The sequence below is a fragment of the Bombus terrestris genome, chromosome 13 (assembly GCF_910591885.1).
Source record: "Bombus terrestris chromosome 13, iyBomTerr1.2, whole genome shotgun sequence".
In the NCBI taxonomy this organism is placed as follows: domain Eukaryota; kingdom Metazoa; phylum Arthropoda; class Insecta; order Hymenoptera; family Apidae; genus Bombus; species Bombus terrestris.
The window spans coordinates 1,199,693-1,222,477 of NC_063281.1; the positions used below are offsets into that span (position 1 = coordinate 1,199,693).

At 38.0% G+C, this 22,785-nt stretch overlaps 1 long non-coding RNA gene across 2 annotated transcripts; it reads right to left on the minus strand.

Annotated features, from left to right (window-relative positions):
• Positions 1-465: 465 nt before the first annotated feature.
• LOC125386183 lies at positions 466-7,362 on the minus strand. Of its 2 annotated transcripts, none has more exons than XR_007226121.1 (3): positions 7,230-7,362; positions 1,097-1,436; positions 466-860 (listed from the first exon to the last, which is right to left on the minus strand). It is a non-coding gene; the product is annotated as an uncharacterized LOC125386183 (long non-coding RNA). The 2 variants fall into 2 exon arrangements; XR_007226120.1 differs by having other exon boundaries at positions 7,205-7,362.
• Positions 7,363-22,785: the final 15,423 nt, after the last annotated feature.

Genomic DNA, 22,785 nt, shown 5'->3' on the forward strand with positions numbered 1-22,785 from the left:
ACACCTTTCTTATCGATGCTCCCTTTTACGCTGCTCTAATGACACGTTTCGCGATCGCTGCGGGCGCGCCGTTGAAAAAGTAGACTGGCAACCGCGCCGTTTGCTCGGCAGCCGGATAGATTCGCTCGACAATCACCGGTTTAGGCAAGTTAGACACCTTCTTTCACCTTCCTCGTGAGAAACTGTACTTTGAAACGCTGCCTCTACTGTGTGTTTAGAAGCTGCAACTGGCAGTTTTTGTATCTTTTCTAAGCAAAGTAAGTATTGGGTGAGGCTCTAGTGTGGATTGGAAATTGGATGACTAACAAGGAGGAGTGCTGAGGACGACGGGTATTGGTGGGGGAACAATTTATCGGAGGAAAGAAATAATTGCTGGGATCGTGTTTCATAGATTTTGTAAACATTTTATACAACGTTTAGTTGATATTTGGAATCAAATTATTGCGGTTAGTTAATTACTGCAATCGATTTATTCGACCATTATCGTCATTTTGTTGAAACTATATTAATAGAGATACGCTATGGGTGTAAATACATTAATAATTTTGAACGTAGAGTGTAAAGCAATTAATGATACTGACTTATTAATATATACGTATACACTAATATTAATGCAACATAATATTCATAAAGAAGACAGCTTAACACTCGTTCTTCCCTTATTATCTGTACTAATCTATTGCTTCTTGAGAAATTGATGCAATAGTAAAGACTCGATATAATGAAAAGATTAACAGTTAGAAATCTGAAAATCCTGTTATTAAAGATAAAGAAACAAGATTTCTGTATAAATTCACACGAATCACGAATAATGGTAAAATATACAGGGCATAGTACTGCTCAAAGTATATCGTCTCTGGCTGCAAGAAAAACAAAAAATGACATATTAATCAAGAGTCCGTACTTCAATTTTCATTGACAAACCATTCCGAATTCCAAACTTCCGAATCAATTTCTGCTGTCGAGTTGCTCGATCAATGACTTTATACGATAAAGAAAATTCCACGATAAAGGAAATTCCACGTCTATCATTGGCTCTACATAGTAAGCTCTTTTAATCTGCCCCGATTGTAGCAATCTATTACTATCTACTTACCATCTGAGTACTATTTATCGCCTTAGACTTCGGTCAACATTCCTCTACCACGACAGATAAACGCTCGAGTAAAAACGAACCCTTTCTAAGCTCGTATCTCTTAAACTATTTCTTATTGCATCAATTCCGAGAGCGGAGGCACTCACGCTCTCGTTCAAGGTCTCAACACTTTTCTCGCGCGTTTGCGGTTCCCTTCGTGGCAACCTTTGACCCCGGCATAAATGCATATTCCGGTGTGTGTGTTCGCAGCTGAATTCCGCGAGCCAATCAATTTAATTGCAGCTTATCACGGTACCACGAGAGAAAAGGCGCGCGTGAACGTTCACAATGCAGCTGCAGCCTGCGAACAGAAACGAAAATCCTTCTCTTTAACGTCGTTAATTACAGACTACCGTTCGAGCACTTTCCTTATCGATCGCTCGAATCGGCTCCTTCCTCGACCCAAATCAAAACTGACACCCGTGACGTTCCAAACCTTTTCATTCTATTTCTCGTCAACGTGAGAAAAAGATAGAACGACCTTTGTTTCAAGGATCGATCGATCGTCGGATTCATCGTGACAGAGCTTTTTTCTGGGAAAGCAGCCACCAATTCAACAAAATCTACTACCTTCGTTAATTATTGGCTATTGTCAGCACCCCGTTACTCATTCCTATACTGCGCATATTAGTGTACATTTTTGTATCCTCAAAAACATAGATAACACGTTGATTGTCACGGTGGTCATTGGTGACCCACGTTACTAAATTCTTCAAGAATGATAAAATAAAATAAATTTTATGGACTGAAGAATATTCAATAAACTGATTGACTTGCACATGTATGCGAAACTGCAATATAATATTTTGCAAATTTTAAATATTATAGCTGCTTCGAGGGCAAAATACGTTCAGGACATGTGTGAAATAGATAGTGAACGTGTTGAAGAAATGGAATCTATGTAAAGATTTGTTTCAGTTATAATTTGAATGTTTCCCATATACTTTTTGTGCATAATATTATGTGCATTCTGTGTATAGGAATTTCGCCATTGAATTCGAAGATTGACAGAATAGTGAAAGGATATCGAATGAGAGACAAAATCGAGAGAAATCAACAGCGAAACGATCAACCCAGTGAATCTGTAAATTCTCAGTTGACGAACAAAGGTAGTTTTCAAGGCATCAGGAAATGTTTAATTAAACAATTTTGACTTAATTTTAAATTACAGAGATTTCATAAATTAGAGATAGAAAAGTTACTTCCCACATACGAGGAGATGATATTTTAATGATCGGATTGAGTTTAACAGAAACGCGACAAAACTTACGAAACGATCCAATATTTCAAGCTTTCATCATCAGACATGTACATTATATAAAAGTATTCAGCACGTTATTAAAACGTCCACGCGAGATGAGATGTCGGCCACAGAACCCGAAGAACATATGAACGTGGAGAAAAACGGACGTTTCGCTTTCCCTAAAAGCGAATTGCCTGCTTTGCATATTTATCGAAACTCGTGGTTGGGTGTCACACGCGCGTGGAAAACGAGCGGATCGAAAGCAGAAGGGGACTGAGGTAAAATGATACGTTGCCAATCCGTTATAATAGCCGGTTGTCCCGGAAAGTTGTGCGTTCATAGGCGATTTTCCATTAACGGCTATCCGAGATCGGCGAGAATCGACCGTGAAATCGAAACTCTCTTTGGCTTTCAAATCGACCATGTGACTATTAAATTCGCGAACTCCGAAGGTTGAATACCTGATATATTGAATATGCGATATCGAGCCTCGAATTTTACATGCTTAAATTTATGCAATATTTTAGACAAAATTGTAACGTTATCTCGTTTGGAAAAAAAAACATTTGAAATCGATCACTTCCAAATATTTTTCTTGCCTAGATTTTACGTGCCTAGATATCAATAAATTCGATAGTATTGTTGACAAAATTGTAAATTGTTGAAAGATGAAACTTTCGAAATTAATTGCTTACAGATATTTTCTATAATTTTGTTTAACATCCGATTAAACACAGGATTTAATATTACATTTGATGATTTTTCCCTTTTTCCAATAAATACATTTTTACAATTTGTAAATCTTTTTCCAATAAGATAATAAAGCGTCTCAAAATAGTCTGGATATCTTTAGAGTTGATTTTACTATAAAAATGTAATTATTCGACTATACCGGATATTCATGCGTGAACAAACATGGTCTAAGTGCTAAAAGCAAAGAGATCGTTCTTTAAAGCACCGACCGAGTCAGTACGATGATTTAGGGACCATAAAAGCGGAGCTCTTTGTTTAATAGGCGGAGCAGGGAAATGCAAATTCCTCGAGTTAATTCTCTCTTTCTATCATCTCGTTCGCGGATGTTATAAATTAAACAAGAAATCGGTAGAAGGATCGGTTTGCGAAAAGGGATCGACAAGATGGGAACGTTAATGTATTCATTGGTTCGTTACGACGTTGAAATATGTTTTTAAGCGCGCGTTACGTGGCACGGTTAAGTGTCAAAAGTCCTCTTTCAACAAACACGCCTCCGCGCGAAACGAACCTTCCACAAGTATCAACGTCGAAGAATCGTTCCTCCCTGTAAGAAAGAAACGAAAAGAAAAGAAAAGAAAGGAAAAAGGAAAGAAAACATGTGGGAAACAAGAGAAAAGAGAAGGGCGATAGAGTCCGCTATTTATGGCAACCTAATTAATTCCTGTGTATTTTCGACCACTTCTCATGCAAAACACCATCACCATCCCTCCTCCAGTGTACGCGTGTCTTTATGGCTCTTCATGAGATATAAATGATCCGATAAAATGCTTAAGCGGCGCGCTGAACATCGTACCGCCGCCAATTCGTGCCGCCAGGACGCTATTATTATAGAAAAATAAAAGTATGGTGAAGCCGCGGGAGACACGTACGCAGCCTCCGCCACACTGCCGATCTCATGAATATTCATAATCGAGCGAAACATTCTTAGAACCGCGTGGTTCGATTCGCTGTTTATTTTACGAAACTCGAACCAGGCGTCTCCACCTCCGGTACGCGATATCTCGATCTACCCGTCTATGGTAAAAAGGCGACGCGACCGTCCGTTCCAGGAGGGACCAGCCTGACTCTTTATTTTTAATAAACGCCAGTGGCTGGCCGAAATCCTTTGGGTGGATATTAAAACCTAGGGCAGACGTCGCGACGTTAATCAGACCAAATTTTCACGATGCTCGTTTCCAGCTATGGACATTGATTTATGTTCTAAGGAGTTTGAGCGAGTTTAGAGTTGGACACTACGGATTCCACCCATGCTTTGATAAATTACCATTCCGTATCATTTTTGAAATTTACTTGGGCTAAGAAAGTATCCTGGGTTTTTGAAGCGATAGTCAAATAATTGGTGGAACATTGTTTTAACACAATTTTAACTTTGGCTTGAATGGTAGAACTTATTTTCGTGAAATCTTCTAGATATTGCAGAATTGTTACGAGATAAATGGTATAAAACGGGTTCATTAATTTGTATAATATTTTCATTCGCCAATGTCTACTACGTTCATTTGGGATACAGTTACTTTGCTTAAACTCTGGAGCACGAAATATTATCATAGATCTCCTCAAATTCCGAAATAGCATCGAATTCCAAACTCGAGCTTCAAGTATTTCAGATGTTCGTTCCAGAAATCATTTTCATGAAACTCGACTAAGAGACAGAGAATCGTGCGCTAAAGCATCTCTAATGAATCATAATTTACATTTTACGAGACTGAAATAAATTTAGTTTACGTATTCGATTTCACCTTACATCAGAAAGCTTGGGATACCATATATGAATTTAAAAAATATAATTCATCGCTTCTAAATATGGCGAGTATCAAAAATGGCTATACACCTTACAAAAATGAAATTCGTATGACATTCACGTAACTATGTCTTTTAACATTATATAATTTATATTCTTATTTATATCACCATTATATAATTTGTACCCTGAAACACTGTATACCTTCTTTTTAAATAAATTTCGTGGTTTCGATCTTGACTCACTGTATAACATCAAAGATAAAGTACTTCCAAACAACAAAGCCTTCGAAACATGCCTGGTAAAAACCACTCTCACTGAAAATATCATCTTGACCTCCACGAAACTCTTCCTTCCCATAAAAACCACCACCAGCATGCTCTCCTCATCTCCACCGAGTAAATCACGGAGTATTCAGATTTCTCGGCACGATATGCGCCGCGAGAGCCGCGTAAATCGCGTGGAGAGCGAAGCACGGGGTCGTCAGGAATTAAGACTCTGTCCATCCTGATGGCGGGTTGTCACGCAGGGAGTGCGTAGCAGCGCGTTGCACTGGCTCGATCGAGCGGAGAACGTTCTCACAATTATTGCCGGTTTTATTGCGTAACCACGTTTCGCGCGAGCGCCGGGGAGCGAGGCGTAGGAGCGGCAAGTCTCGAAGGAATCGCATAAAATTAGCATTTCCATCGGCGTACGCCGCTTCCCACGGTGCGGTACGCGCGCGGCCACGCTTGACCGTGTGCAACGTGCATACGTGTGTCGGGACTTAACCTACGTGGAATAACAAGAAGCATCAACGATCGCGTTCCTTCCTCGAACCGAGAATCGAAACGGAGGCCCTCAAAGATGGGTGAATCCTCTTGCATCCGCGTCGGCAACCGCGACCCGCTTCGTGGTTACACGCACGCATCCCTAATAGGCTTAGCTCCGCCGGCAGATTAAAGACCGTAGGATCTCGCGTGGCTCCTGCCGCTATCGTGCTTCTTAATGTTTCGTTAAATAATTTAGAATTTCCCTCGAGTATTACTCCATTATAAGTTCCTTGCTGAGTTTTATTTCTGTGTGTTATGACTACAGTACTGTGCAAAAGTTGTGGATCATGTACTACTGGACTTTTTTACACAATTGATCTAATATGACTAATTTTTTTTATTTTAGATCTAATATTAGTTTTAATTTTACAAGTCACAAGTGACAAATTACACTATGATATATTTCCTTGTATGATGGTAACAAGATTGGTAACGAACCAGAGGAGATTTTATGACCAAATTTTATAAGATGCAAATTATATGATTATCTTATCTATAATTTGTAACTTTTGTTAATTTACTAATATTATTAATTGGTAAATTATCGAGCGAGGACATCAAGGTATCAATATCCTGGCTCGTTAATGAGAAATGAACATGTTTTTGAGAAGTGTTTTCTATGTAGTGTTATTTATTTTTAGTTTTACACGACTCCGGATTTTCTCTTTTGATAATTACGTAGTTAAATATCGTGGAATATATGTAAAATTATTTAGAAACAGCCTACAAATGTTAATAATGTAAATCTGTTTTTTTTTAAATTCTTCATATATTTTGATCTTTCATTTTATTGGTCCATTGAAAAAAGGTATTAGTTTAATCTACAGAAGAATGCAAAGTCAACGTTGCAAATTTATGCATCGAATTCTATAGGAGACTTGTTTCCTAATCTGCTATGACTTCGAAGTCATTTACAAGCTGCGATATATTATACGATTCAAAGAAGCTGAAACAATTTCTTAAACGCACGCCGTCATATCCCAAAATGATAATTTCTTAATACCAACGAAACATAAATTACGAATACTTTAACGACATAACAAACCCGAATACATTCCTGCATTAAACAGCCGAGTTTAAATGTGACATTCCTGAAGTGCCTGCATAATATCTCTAAATATCAAACAAAATTTTACCCACACGTTGTAACAAAAATGTCACAAGCAGTTGTAACTGCAAATAGAAAAGTAACATTTTACCAAAAAAAGAAAAGATTATCCATGCCCCAAACTATCTTCTAAATCACAAAATCAAATTCTCCAAACAAAACTTCGAACGAGAGAACTGAACGATAAATATCAAGCATCGAATAATCAGAAGCAAACCGAGCGAATGATAAAACACAGTGCTTATCTCGCGCAGCCACAGCCGGCTGCATAATCGGACGCGTTTATTTTTTCCGCGTTAATCGCGCAACACGTGCGCCGCGGGATCGAGCCGCCGCCGTTAATTTCGCAATAATTCGCGTTGCACGGCGGATTTACGAGCGTCCCCGCAACGAAGACGCGGAGTGTATTTACCTGCGGTTCCAGCCTTGCCGCTTACCTGTTACCTCTTTGCCTGTTACCTCTCTGTAGGGACACGTGACACACGCGAGTGGCACGCGCGGCGCGCGCTCGCCTCTTCCAATGGTAGAACCAGTTCTCCGTGGAATAGAAATAACGTTCTTGCCTCTCTCCTTCCCTCCCGCTGATCTTACCGCAGTCTCTTTCTACTGTTCGAGCACCTCGTGCAACCGCGATGACCCCGACGAGACGGCCCCTTCGAATCGGAGTTCTAGGTAGTTTAATTGAACAAACTTCCTATTAACGATCGTTATCGGAACCGAGTCAGGGCTTGTAAAGTAAAATAAGGAATGGGATGGAAGCGCGGATATTAAAGATCGAGACTACGTTTAGTTAGCCTCCTGTTTCCAGAGGAAATTGCTTTGATAGAGTGGCAAAGAGGTTTTGGAATTAGTGAATTGCTCTGTCAGATTGAGATAAGAGTTTACGAGAGCTTTAAAGAAAATAAAATTAACGAGTTCTGAAAAATAGGTCTATTAGTCTATAGCAAATGTGCAGTTACTATAAAAGGTATTTTATATATATTTATTATATATATATATTTATAACCTTATCTTCCAATGAGCGTTTTTTTTTTATTAGGTCTTACATTTCATTTTCATAGTATACAATTATTGCATATCATTTCATAGTATGATATCCTAATCCTAACCCTAACAATAAGTGATATGATACTTAATATAATTGGACCTAATAAAAAATAGTATTTAAATGCAATAATAAATGCAGTGCTGTACGAATATTTTACGTAGCCACTATACATATTTTGTACTGAGTGAGTTGAAATATCATTTTAGATTTTAATTTTTATTTATTTCGTAGATGAATAACAAAAGAGCGAGGTTCTTTAAGAATAAAGCAAGTATCGTCGATTCACATTCGCATGCCATAATTAAATTTTGGAGCATAGAATGTCTGATGTGGAAAAATTTATTGTGAAATAGAGAATATTCCAAATATTTCAAAGATTTGCTCGTGGAGAAGATATTTTATGGGAAGAGATTTAATGATTTAATGGAAGAGATTTAATGAAGTTAAAGGAGAGAGTTTGCAAGTTGATTAATTAGAAATTTCCACGTTTGAAACTGCGCGTGAAATTTGAAGTTTAAATTTTGAATGTGAAATACTAGTTTAAATAAAATTGAAACTTCAAATTCGAATTTCATTTAAATTAATTCAAGGAAAATAAGGAAAGTAAAAGCAACGGATGAATCTATAGATACTAAATTTTCCTGGTAGTAGTTTCAAACTGGTTTCGAGGCAAACAGCGTGGTCACTAAGTGGCCGCTGGAGATTTTCATAAGAATTCAGCTCATTGTTCCTTCACTTGTGAAAAACACAATAGACTTGGAAGATTTCTCAATGGTATACTTTAAAGCAACTACAAAGAAATTCCGCTTTTGGTCATTACACTTTCGTACATCGATGATCAGATGAAAAAGATTCACTGGGTCTTATTTAGGAAACTACAAAACTGTTGGTTGTATTTATCGGCGACCTTCTTTTCTCAAAATACAATCGTATACAATCGGCATACTATTCTTTTCGCCGGAAGCACGCATCAATTTTCTCTTTTTTCACATTTATGACATGTGGCACGCGAGTTTTTCACCACTTTCGGGCTTCCAAACCATTACTATGTTCTTTTTGCGAAGTATGTACCACAGAAACGTTTGTTATCTTCCACAAATCTTAAATCCTGAGAATTTTCATAAAATTGCCTAGAAAATTAATAATGATCACAACAATAACAAGCATAACAGTTAATTAATACTAAATATTGGCGTAATATCCAGTAGGTAATATTATATTGAAAGAGAAATTGTATCATTAACATCGTTAAAAAATTAAAAAAAAATGGAGGAATAAGATAGCTTTAGGTACTTATGTGTTAGGAAAGAAGCAACCAACGTTCATTAATCAAAATTTATTTAAGAAACATTATATGTACAATGAAGTAAAGAATAATTCAAGTTCATTATTATGTATTTGTTATGCATATTATATCGCATCATGTAACCTTTCATTCTTTATTTGTGATCGGTTCTAATTTAGTAACGGAATTATAGAATGAATAACGAACCCTCAAAAGCTATCAACGTTCGCTGAAAAAAAGTAATAATAGTGATCACCGATTTCCTTGATTGATTTTTGATGGATTTTCTGATTGCTGTACCCCTCGATCGGTGCCCATTCGTTTTAAAACAATCTTCATTTCCTTTGTTACGAGCTACAGTACCGTGATACACGAGGGTATTTTGCTATACAACATTCATTATAAAACATTCCTACATTTCGAAATTGCGAATTATTATTGTTTAGTACCGTTCGATATGGCCAATAAAGGTACGTTTATGGTTGCACTGACTGCGTTTCAGTTGTACTTTCACGTTGCATCAGAGATCCTCGATCGGCCGAAATAATAATCGTAAGTTGCGTATAATTTTTCTCTTGCAATCAAAATTACGAATCTCCATTCCTGGCTTAAGTGCTCTCGCAAATTTATGCTTCCTGTTTGAAGAGAAATATTTTTCTCTTTGTAATATCTACAACGCTACTTAAGTTTCCGTCATGTGTTTTATTCCGCCGTAACATTCCGTGTATAACGATTCGTATTTCGAATAAGATATTTAAAGTATAGTCAATTTTTGAACAAAACGCTTGGAATTCATTACGTTACAGAGTATTTCCATTTAGTTAATTACCAAATACGATACTTGAAGTCTGGCAAATTTCCAAATATAATATTCCATGTGTTTGATAAGCTTTCAAATTTAATATTTGGAGTAATAAATTAATTCAGTATCCCGAAGTTACCTAGTAACTAGTAAGAAGTAGAAAGTAAAATATTTCAAGTTCTATGAACTTCTAACAATATTTGCTAAATACCAATGTTTGCATATTAAAACTTCACAAAATTAACTTTCGCTTTATAAAGATCTGCATTCTTAAAAATTAACATAGAACTAAAAAAGTATCTATGCATCACCTCATAATGTCTAAATCAAAGTACAGCAATTTATTTTCTAACAAAACAAGTTCTCCCCTACAAAATTCATAGTTATCAATACTCTTTAAAACTCATAGAAATAAAATTGTCGCGATTTCGATTGACAACTTAGTCGTCCAGGAACACAATGAACAACAGATACAAAACCGACGGCAGACTTTCTCTTTCCTCTTACTTGACACTTTCTATCGATAAAGCGATTTGATTAGCGTTAAAGGAGAAAATGGTGAAGGGGAGAGATCTTGTGGCTACGTGATCTCGAACGGACGAGGAACATGCCCCTTATCAGATACGATATTATTACATTGAAACAATGCTACGGGACTCGATATTAACAAAGCAAACTCGTTCAAGCATAACGAGAGCACAAGCGTATCTCGTCGAGCCAATTACAGGAGAACCGAAACGAAATTAAAGATGCGTATCGATCGGACATCTGTTTAACAACGTCGGATTAACACTTTCTCCGCAACGTCAATTAAACGATCGGCATCGATAAGTCGATTGGCAAATTCAGAAGCGTACGTGACGATCAACGTATCGAGGTTCCTTCGATGATTAGCAACGTATATGATCAGAGAAACGCATTTCGTACGTGACACGCTTGGTGTGGATATTCTGACGAGGAAGATTATGTTTTCACTATATGAATTACTTATGGTTGTCTATATTAAGTCGCGAACCTTGCAGCGTGAGTTGCGAATTTACGCTGTTTAATTTTATTTTCTTAACACATTCAGGAGCTTTTACTTCATTGCTAATTATATTTAGTAAGATTATTTCTCTGTAAGAAATATTTTTAAATTACTTATGATTTGTTAGTGGCGTTAAGTATTTAATTTTTTTATTTTTAACCACCAAAATTTTTCAAATTTCTTTAAATGTCGAGCACTAATTCTATCACATCCATGATCGTCATCACTTTGCCCAAAACTCAACAGTTAATTAGTACTCTACAATCTTACGTCACTTTCCACAACCTTTAGGGAGCAGTGAATTGGAAAGTTATTTCCTTGAAATAACTTGTTCAGTAGCAGCTAATTTTCCACACTCTCGACTTCGCTCCTCGAAGTTAATTTTTCACAAGATGCCTCGGCGAACTATTTATTATGTGGCTTCTAGAACAGTTTCCCTCAAGTTTGAAAGTGCAGCTGACACTAAACAGAAGCGTACGTAATGCAATTCGCCGCACGTTTTCCTATAAAATCCAAGATTCGGTTATGAAATATTACAAATGAAGCACGGTTAATTTGCAGGCTTCCCCCTTAATTATCAGGAAATGGATTCTTGTTAGCACGATTCGTCGAGAGTCTGTGAAACATTTCGTCCAAGTATAAATTATTTGGCAAAGAACATGAACGCCTACCGTTCTATAGCACGGTGTTTCTAATTGCGCTGTATGCATAGCTTTAATTAAGGACTCGGCCACGTGGATGTTTGATGAATAGTCTCAGTGGCAAAGGTCCAGGAACCGCGCATCGATTTCATCCCTGCCAACCGAGCATCGTTGGAATAACCATTAATTCTCAAACTTCCGGCCCGCGAAAGTCGCAATTACACGAATTATCGAATCACAAAGGTTACATTTTGATGGAGGTTGTCACTTTAGATTACGGGCTTCTCTCAAATCATTGCCACGACTTACGCTTCGCGATTCTGTTTTAGTTGATACAGACCATCGCAACGGGCTAAATTATTCGAAATTATTCCTGTGTCACGTATTTTCTGCTGTGTGAGATAGCGCGTTGAGATTTGAAATCGTTATGGATGTACTTCACATTTACGGAATATATTCGACGAAAGGTTAAATTGATTTTTATAAAGCGATAGGCTGTCAGATCAGAAGTATTACGCTACTTAAAAAATATGAAGAAATGTTTAAGATGATAGTTATGCATATATACTTCTTTATAAAATAATCAATGAAATGTAATTCTAGGTTGGTTTGAGAATTATTTTATCACGATATATTGAGAGTTCGAGAAAGAATGGTAGTTTTCTAGATTAATAAAGAGAAAATTAATGAAAGTTTTACGAGTTCCACGAATTTCTAAGTCTCCCCAAACACTCTATCACTCGACAATAATTCGCCCAAACTAAGCTAACGATAAAATATCTCAGCAATAAAAATTTCTCGTCATCTCGTTTAAAAATATAAATACCGCGCATCATCAAACCCTTAAAACCCGAGAAAAAATATTTGAATGTGGCGGCGTGCATTATAAACTGTCAGTGGTTTTTTCTTGTTTCGCGGTGGGACGCATTCTCGGTGATTAATCGAGATTCCCCGTCGCCAGGGGTAATTCTTAATGCGTCGGCTGTCAGGTTAGTCGGCGAAAAACGAAGAAGCCTTTACGCACGTGGGAGTAAAAGGGGTGTACGCGACCCAGTTCCAGACCGGTGTATCGGTAATTTAAGATCGATAAACCACGATCTATCGGCGTGATCCGGTTACGGGGCGGCGCGGCTGGGATTAAAAAATATATAGCCGTTCACAGGGTAATCCCTTCATGCTTGGAGAAATAATACGGGAATCAGCGGAACACGAGAGCTTCGATCAAATATTAAGTTTCCTGGATCGAGCCGAATGTGTACTTGATATTCGGTAGAAAAAGTGGATTAAAAATATCATGTTCCGCGATATTATACCGTATGCAGCCGCGGTCCATGCACCGAAACCAACTGTCTACCAACAGTATACCCCAGCAATCTTTCGCTTGATGCTGGATATATCCAGCGATGGTTAAGTTTAAAATCCCCTTTGCAAGCCTTTTCACGGTTTTACGTTTCATAAACACGACGATGTGTCCGAGGGAAGATCAAGTACAAGGGGTTACGTAGAGGGGGTTGAAAGGAGAAGAGAGACGAAGAAGAGGGAACGATGAGAAACGAAAGGCTTATCATATTTTCGTACTATGGGACAAATCCTTAAATCTTGTTTACAAGCAGATTCTACAATACCGGGTGTAAGGGATTTAATGCGACTCGTGGCCGATCTTCGCAAAAGCCTCCTTTAAAAGTGTAATTTACTGCGAAAGGATTATTCGCCAGACCTGGACTGGACAGGGGAAACGCGTTTTGTCACGGAATGTCTGTCAAACACGTTCTTTACGCGCTCACAAAAGTGTGAATTATTCCGATACCCACGTATCGGTCATGTTTGTTATTTAGCATTCTGAGATTCTCTCTGTGTATGCATAGAGGAACGGATCAAGAGGAATTCGACTAGTTCTCTGTATGTATACTGTCCGCTGGCTCGAGAATAGGGAACTGTTTACTGGGCGAAAAGCTGAAAAGCGTTTCGGGATTGTTACCTCTGAATCATACTTTTTGGGGGTTTTATCGAAAAACATGGAAGTTGTGTGTAAACTGGGCAGGTAGGATCAAAGCTTTATAACATGATATTCGAACGGTAAAGGTAAATGATTTTGCTTTGTCTTTATTCGGAAAACGAGAACGAAGCAAATATGTGGAAGAAATATGAGTTTTAGCTTTGCCGTGAATGAAATTTGAGAAGAGTTGAAAAAATGAAAAAATTCAGACATTTGAAAATCTGAACATTTGAAGATGCGAATATTTGAAATGTCTAACATTTATGTATGTAAATATTAAAAATATTGAATATTTAAAACCCATCAATTTTATTACAATTGAAGCTTATCATTCAAGTTGGATAATATTCTCGTGAAAACCTCGTAATTGCTTGTCTCCGGCAAATCTACTCGATGATAGTTACGGGCAGAACCTATTTTGCGATAAATCGAGTTGGCTTTAACGTGGGCTGAGATTGGTTGGTCCCGACTGAGAGATGGCACCCCCTTTTTCTCCTCCCAGCAGGGTGTATTCTGGCTAGCGAAGCGTCTCCTAACAGGATTACTATGACGCGATTGTGTACGCGTCAAGGAAATAGAGCAGCATTGTGGATCTCGACCACTCAGATTGGATGCTGGCCAGACTGAAAATTAGGACTGGCCCTTTCACTCCTGTATATTAAATATTTCTTATGCCACCGTTTTGTCGGTGGACATCTGCCCCCTTGTATGCAGTATCGAGATGTAGATTATATAATCGTATATAAAATATTTTCTAAGGCGAATTTATTGTTCATAAAAGCAGACACTCAAAAATTAGAAAGAAATTTTTCTTCCATTTTTAACAGGCGATCTGTTACAATCCGTTATAAGCGATTATCAATTTATCAGCTTCGTAAAGATTTTCATGCAAGGAAAATTACATTCAGGAATATTCCTCTACGGTAAGATGTCCTATCCCTGAGCAATAAATTCAATCAAAATCGCTTTCCTGATTAAGATATTCCGCAACAAATGTTCTGAAGCTGTGAAATGTTTATAAGTTTATAAACGAACAGGGGACAAAAAGTTACGAAACACACCTAAGACGTCTTAAAAAACTCCGGAATAATTTCCTCATTTTTCTCTTTGACTTAGGCAATTTATTCTTTCGATCTAGTACTAGAAGCTTTCCTGTGCCCGACGACAACCGAACTTACGCCATTACGGCAAGACAGACTGCGTTTCAACGCCCACCACTTCTTAAGGTGCCTCGCTTGATTTAGTTGTGTCAAAAAAGGCATCGTGACAAAGTTGGTGCGATTTTTCAGTCTTACCAACGCGTTGATAGCGGGTGATAGGTTTTCGTGAGCGAACTTGTTGACTGTTATTCGAAACACCAGACATAGAACACCCCATTTGTCTGATCCCTTTCAGTCCATGTATAAGAAGGGTTGAACGCATCCTTCTGTTATAAATACACCGGAAATTGCTAGCAGTTTATTCATGTTCTCGTCACCCTTTTCATGTAAGCTCGCGATAATAGGGGGCGGTCTGTTACACGCCATTTGAAATCAATCGTGTATTTATAGATTATACGACTGAATTTGAAGATTACTTAAAAACTTTCGCTTCTCTCAGTTACCGAAAACATTAGTTTTAATTCTGCCAAATGTTTCTACGAATAAATCGCAAAGAAAAAATGTGGCGATTAAAATAAAAGAAATTAGTTTTAGAAGATTCTTGGAATTTTAACAGTGGAATTACCAAACTACATCGAAAGTGCTGGAAATAATTCATAATTTTCCATAACAATTTTATAAATTCACAAATGCATCTCCTGGGATATTTTAATATCTTTTGTAAACTATGTGGATAAAGGCTTATTGTTCCCTATTCCCATAATATCTGTCATTGTTATTTCTTTGGTAAATATGTTATTCTTTAGTTGTTTGCAGTTCTAGCGTTAAAGGATTATTAACACCAAATTGGTTATACGAATAAAGAAGACTTCGCAGAGTTTCTATACGCTTCGAAATATTTTTCTAAAGAAGATACTATTGCAAATATATATCCTGCGACGAGGTAAACAGCGCTTGAGAAATCTAACAAGCCGTGTTGTAACGTTGGAACGCCCTATTAGACCGGATTTCGAGTTTTCTGGCGGCGTGTGACTCTGCCACCCACGCATTCATCGTACAAAAAGCAGCCCTCCGTTCTCTGGAACGTCGATTCTCTCTTCGTAAAAGTTGCACAATGCCCCGGTATGAGGTCCAAAGGTGTTCCATTCACAATGGGGGAAAACGCGGCAACGAGAAGAATTCTTAACGGAGCGGCTTGCGAACCCGTGATCCCATCGATTCACGGTTCACTTAGTTCGAGCCTTCGTTCGACATTTGTCGTACAACTTACTACGATGTTGTTACATAACAATTCCGCGTGTTCATGACGCGAACCGCCCGTCGACGACCGTCTTGTGGGAACTGAGATTCCCTGGTTGCTCTTTGTGAGTTGATGGTTAAAAGCTTCTTTCTCGTGGCACTTGGCCATTCTAACAATCTGTGGAGACATCGTTTGTTACACTTATTTTTCTGCAATAAAAAAGAAATATTTGTTTGAAAATTTACAGTAACTACAAAAGTATCTGCGCATATCCTTAATTAGTGTTAATGAACACGATGCAATTTAGAAGCTTTTACTAAATAATAATGTTAACAAAGAATCTTGCGTCTTTAGGTTTACAATCTACATATATGTTTCCAATTGAGATCTTTCGATAAATTTCCCAATGTTTAAGAGATGAAAAAGCGACAATGACGAAGAATATTTTAAGAACTAAGCTAATTTCTTTAAAATCAGAATTGAACTTTGGCAGGAAATTTTAGAAAAATAAAGTAATGGTATCGAAACAATATTATTTAATATATGTATAACTGTAACTATAATGTAAAAAATGCAATAATGGAAACTGCACGTGAGAGGATGTCTGACAATTGTGAAAACATTGGCAGCTGTACCAACGAAGTTTCAGCAATTAATATTCGATGATCATCAATCATTTTCCGTTTTTCGAGTGAGCAAAGTGTAGGTCATTAAGAAGGGTGAAATTCCCTGATGAATTTAACACGCGCAGGTCTGTTTTTACAGAATGCCTAAGGAAACATTTCACGGACTACTTCCTCAGGCAATTAATCAATCTCCTCCTACATCGAGGAAATCCTTGTTTGATTTTCGTTTTTTGTCGTGACAGAAGCAATACTTGTTCCCAGAAAAAGTTTACCTGATCTCACTCGACGACTCAAGCAGCTATTTTTCAAAATAGCAATTTATTCTTCATTCGACAATTTTATTTATCATTTACACAAAAAATGTTGCTCCCACAAAGTGCAAATCACGTTACATTACCATACTACAGCTGAAATTCCTCACTGGAACTACGATAAATCCATTCATTAAGAAAAATTTTAATCCCCTAAGTTGCAGACTACACAACTATAATATCTTTCCTTTTTTTATGTTAAAAATCACACTTCACACAATCAGAATTCATTGATGCATCCTCCATGGAATTTAGAAGGGTTTCCTAAACTCCACAACGCGGTCAAAACCTCTCATCAGATACATTTCTCCTTGCAATAAATTCATTCTTCACGTCTATTGACCAAATTCCCCCTATTTTCCCGCATCCTGTGACCAAAGCGACCGAAGACGAGTGCACTTTAACGTCAAATAAATATCTCTCGTCGCTGGAGCCGTTGGTTTGGAATGAAGGGACCGCGAAGCCTCACGTCTCGAACGACACGAACAAACATTCATCGTGAAACCGCCCGCTCGTTCATGGCCGTAGAACACGTGCAGTCACACGGCAATAACTCTAAAATTTGATTGCACTGGGCATCGGGGTAGTCTTACCCCCAAGGCAACCATGGTAATAGGCGCTCAACCCTTGCATCAACACCCACGTGTACGCACACCAGCCTGTGGCGTCTCAAGGCAGCGCCACATCGTAAATAATGGCGAAAATTGTTGACCGCCTGCCTTTCGGCTTGGTTTAAGCGTTAAACAAAGGCCCACGGTGATGTCGGTCGCCCTATCTTTGATCTCTGTTTGCCAACGCATGCATCAGCCCGCGAGATAATCGGGAATAATTATTTGTTAGATAAATACGATCCCAGTCGGCGATAGGAAGCCAAATTTATGATGGACCGCTTGCACCGCTTGTAAATGACGCGGAGGGAACCAGCTCGCGCCGAATCTGCGCGATCCTCGCCTATAAAACGTTCCGCGTGTTTAAGCGCGAGAGGGCAGGCACGATTTTTCAGATGTTGGCGTTTATCTGGCCCTCGTGTGCAGCCTCGATCAGCATCCGCTTGTTTATGGGACCACGGCTCGTCGCGATTTGAATTTCTAATTAATTCCAACCTTGTTAATGATCTTTTTGGGAGAACTTGGTTAGAGGGTTAGAAACTGCAAGGTATGTGGCCGGGAAGGAGTGGTTTGAAAGGTTTTGAAAGTAGTAGGACGAATGGAAGTAATGGTTGATATCACTGTTTCTTTTCTCGGGGAATTTATGTACTTTTTGTAAGATAAATAGAGATCTTATAAATGTCTGCTACAGATTTAGTTTCTTAATTAGATAAACGAATATTAGATATATGATCGATATAATAATATCAATTAAAATAATTAGATAAAATTAAAAAATGTAGTAATCTAAATTTAAAAAAAATTCAAAATATAATAACTTAATATAGATCTAGTACGAATACCATAGTTCACCTGTAATATTCTTGAGATATACATATTAATAATATCACATGTATCCTCTTATTACATCCTTTGCAATCGCTCTAATCTCCAATACAATATCCAATTCATCAAAGCTATCAAACTATGCTTATCTCAGAGTCATGCCAGTGGAAACATTATAGAACACCTCGTTATTTTCTCGATCGACGTATCGCTTCTTAAATCGATCTAAACTATTCCAAACCACGATCTCGACCAATTACCGAGAACATTTCTAATTACACAGTTTTTATCTTGCTCGTATAGTATGAAAGCCGCGGTACGTGAAATCTATGCGAGTAAACGATGAAAACGTTGCGTATTGATGCTTGCGTAACGACAGGTTAGCCTCGATCAACCACCCTCCCCGATCGTGCCTCTTTCTTCATAGACGATCTTTAATTCTTCCCGCCGCACCGCGCGTAATTCTTTGGAACGCGATACACACGAGATACTTAAGTTCGCTTTTCACTTGCGTTCAAGGAGTTTCAAGATTATATTACTAACGTGTAATGTCTCCAACATCTCGAATTTCCTATTGGGTTTATCCACAATATTTCTATTTGTGAATGAATTCATCTCATTTCAAAAACAATTAGTAAGTTGTTAAAGCTTAGTTAAGCTGCTGTTATCGTAATCACTAAATTGCGGATATTTACGCAAATTTATATTTTTATAAATATAGATAACAAACTAAAATCTAGATAGAAAGTTATTTGAGCTATTAAATGTTACAAGCAGTAATTAATATTTTAGCAATATTATCCTTGTATATTACCTGCATTATCTGCATTTTCCTACCTTCAAATATCGCATAAATGCTTTTCATAAATGTTTTCACATAAAAATGCACTCTAGCAATCACAAAACAATCATTCATATTCTTTGACAATCAGAAAGTTTTGATTGTGATTTTCACTTAAGCCTGTCTTTCCTCGGACACCGGTGGAAATTGAGCTTTAAACGATCGAGGACGTGATCCGCTCCCGTATACCTTGTGAAATGTAAATTGTGAAACATGCGCGGGGATGCGTCTTTCTCACGGCTGGATCCTAAACCGCTCAAGCTACCTGGCAAGATATTGCAACTCTTACTGGCCTGTCCGTGTCTTAATTAATGCGCCAGGCTGTATATACCTTCACTGGTTCAGGTTTTCTACTGGACTAACAACGTTGTTTTATGGAACATTTAAAAAGCGAAGAGTGCGGGTTTTCAAAAGATCGATACGCTCTAGCGAGCCTTTGGCCGCAATCGTTCGGCTGTGGGAATGGTGGCAATAGAATTTCTTGTGCGAGAAATAAAATAAAATATATATGATAGTTATAAAATAGTTGTAAAGGTATCGCTAATTTTGGAATCTCATAATGTGTTATTTTAATGTAAAGAGCTTGTCAATCGTACAATGTCTTTCTTTATATAGATTGTACCCCTTATTTCCTAAATATGTAATATAATTTCATATTAGACAAGATGTTGGTATTATTTTCGGTGTTCACGTTAAAATGAAACATCCTACGTCGAGAGAAACATGAAATTGTGCTGAAATTACGTTAGTCATTTCATCGATACAACACTTTTATGATTTTGCTGCTACAAATTTATGGCTTTGTGGTGAAATGCAATGAGTACCCTATTTAGATAACGAGTTGCATGATAATATCTTGAAATGAAACATCTTACGAACTTCTTTATTTCCTTTAAAGAAAGGTCTTATTAATTTTGCTAAAAATCAAAGAAATTATGCACATGTAATATATAGGAAAAACCATTATATATCGCTTATATTGCAAAACATCATATCTTCTTTAATTACATACTTTCGTATCAAATTCGTACTGCTCAACACTTGACTTTAAATCGTTCTGTTCCACGATTGGCAAAACTTGTAAAAATTTCAAACCATTAAACTACAAAAGCAACACTTCATCTCCACCCTCTTTCCTCACGGTTTCAATCTCTTCTCGGCCAGCTGAAACCGTCAGCGGTATCCAAAGAAAGAAAACGAACGCGTTACTTTGCAAAGCGTTTACGGGTCGAAAAACAATCCGGTCTCGCGCGAATCTCCGAAGTTTCACGCGTCCGGCCCGGTGCACCGTATCGTACATCAACGTCCCGCAAGAAGGTGGGCGGACGTCGCGTCAGCGTGCTGACGCCCCGCGAAATTGAATCTAAAGGGGTCCAGGGGGAGAGAAAAAGAGAAGGCTGGTCCCGGCGTTCCTTCCTCCGAGCGTTCCACGTTCGCTGCGGGGAGGTCGCAAATCATCACCTCGCTACGTTTACAACGTTAGATAGCCCAAGATTACGGTCGTTCGGTTTCAAGCCCGAGAAGACACCAGGAATTCTCTCCATCGCGTCTTGCCTCCCTCTTTTCGTCCCCTCTTCACCTCCTACCACGAGGTCCAGTCGAGCAACTGCTTATGGCGCCTTTCGTTGAAACCGATCCAACCGTGGTTGGTACTCGTGGATGCCCACTTACGCGAAACAATGCGGCTGCCTTCTTCCCTCGTCGTTATTTATCCGCCGGCGGAGGACTAATGAGCCCGTGATTACAGGGACCGTGCGAGAAGGGAACTTCTTGCGGCCGTTCGTGCGTCCCCGCTTGGTCTGTCGTCGCGGATCAGGCTCGTTGTTCGTCGCGAATGCATATTATCAAGCGCGACGCCCACGCGCGACTCAAGATTTCATTCGCGAGTACACACGAACGCGCATTGTTTCGCTCGAAGCCTGTTGGGCTTGATTGAGTGCTTAACGGTGACAGGGGTCGGCCCGAGCTCGGATCATTGAAATGCCTCGCGAGTATGCTCGATGATGCTACGTTCGCATCGCCATAGGTTGGAGAAGTCTTTCACTTTGCTGGGATTCTTCTGAATTCGCTGTAATCGCGGAGTTCGTAGGATTGAGATTTGAAAATTCAGCGGTGGCGATGGAGGATTAAAGAAAGATGAGAAATGGACATGGTACGATTATGGTAAAATTCTATTAATCTTTTCATCGTTAAAAAATGTTAAAATGCGATTGATAGGAAACAGTAATGTTTAGATGAGATTTTTGATGTGAGCGTAAGTATGTGACAAAGATGGAAATAGATCAAGTAAGATTGAAGAACATTGAAAAATAAATTGAAATTTCTTGTTACTTTCAGTTTTCGAAAAATTTCAAATTCGTTAAAAGGATTCCAAAAAAGAAAGATATTTAAATTTCAATTATTCCATGCTACACAAATTCGCGATTAATTTTATATAGCTACTAGTTGCATACAGGTCTTGTTCCTTCATTAATTCCAAGCACAATCCATTTCTTCCTCAATTATCCCACCCTTCATGGAATCACAATGAACATCGCGTAGCTAGCTCTGCTCAATTTATATTCATTCACAAGTTTAGCTTCATTCACATAAAACTTCAACCTTCCATGCAACCCTGCATAAATTCTTAACCTCGTTCTTCCAAGAATCTTAATGTGTATCTTACTGTAAATCTTCGTCCTACGTTCAAAGCCAAGTAACCGTCGGTTTCTAACATCACGCGACTATTCGCATGTGACAGGAGAAGGAGCCAAAACTTCGTATTCTGTTCGTTTATTCCCATAGGGCCTCGAACCCCATATGATATTCCAGTCCTGTATCTCCAACCTCTTCTACATGGCCGATGTCCTCAGAACTCCATGCTCACCTTTGCGGATGTTTCTTCGGTCGTTTTCATGTTTTTACACGATAAACGAAATTCCCATGACATTATGTATATTACGTGGTTCATCTAAATGATGTCATTAGATATACTTAGGAAGAATTTTGTTGGCGTCCCTTTATAATAGTTGAACAACTTCCCGAAATAAATTCGAAGGCCAAGGGGATGCTCGATCATTGGTCTTGCTTTTAAATTTCTTTTTCACTTAAATATCGTACCCACGTGAGAATCTTTTATGGTCTTTCTTATTGTGAGTTATTTCGCGGCAACTTTCCACGTGAAACTGGACGCGCTTTTATGGTAATCTTTCTTATGACTTTTCGGAAAAGAAGAATTAGATATGAATGCTTGTGTTGGATTTGTAAGCCAGATATCGCTGCGAGTTGGGTAATCGATGTTTCTTATCTTACTTTCACGATATGAGATTGTGCAATAGTATGTAGCAAATGACAGTCATTTAGAGGAGATAAAATATATTGCAGATATAGAATTTTGAATGAACATTGTATTTGTTAATAGAAGAAACTCAGATCTACTTACATAAGATATACTAGATTCAATGTATAAATGTAAATTAATATGAGTGAACCAAAAGCGCTATTTCAACATACTGTAAAGTGCAGTATACATTATTACAGTAAACCTTCATTTCAAGTGATTACTTTTCTTCTATCTATATATATGTATGTATTTAAAAGCATTATAAAATTATTGCTCAAATTGTTACATAGAAAATTATAGCACTTACGTTAATTAAAATTA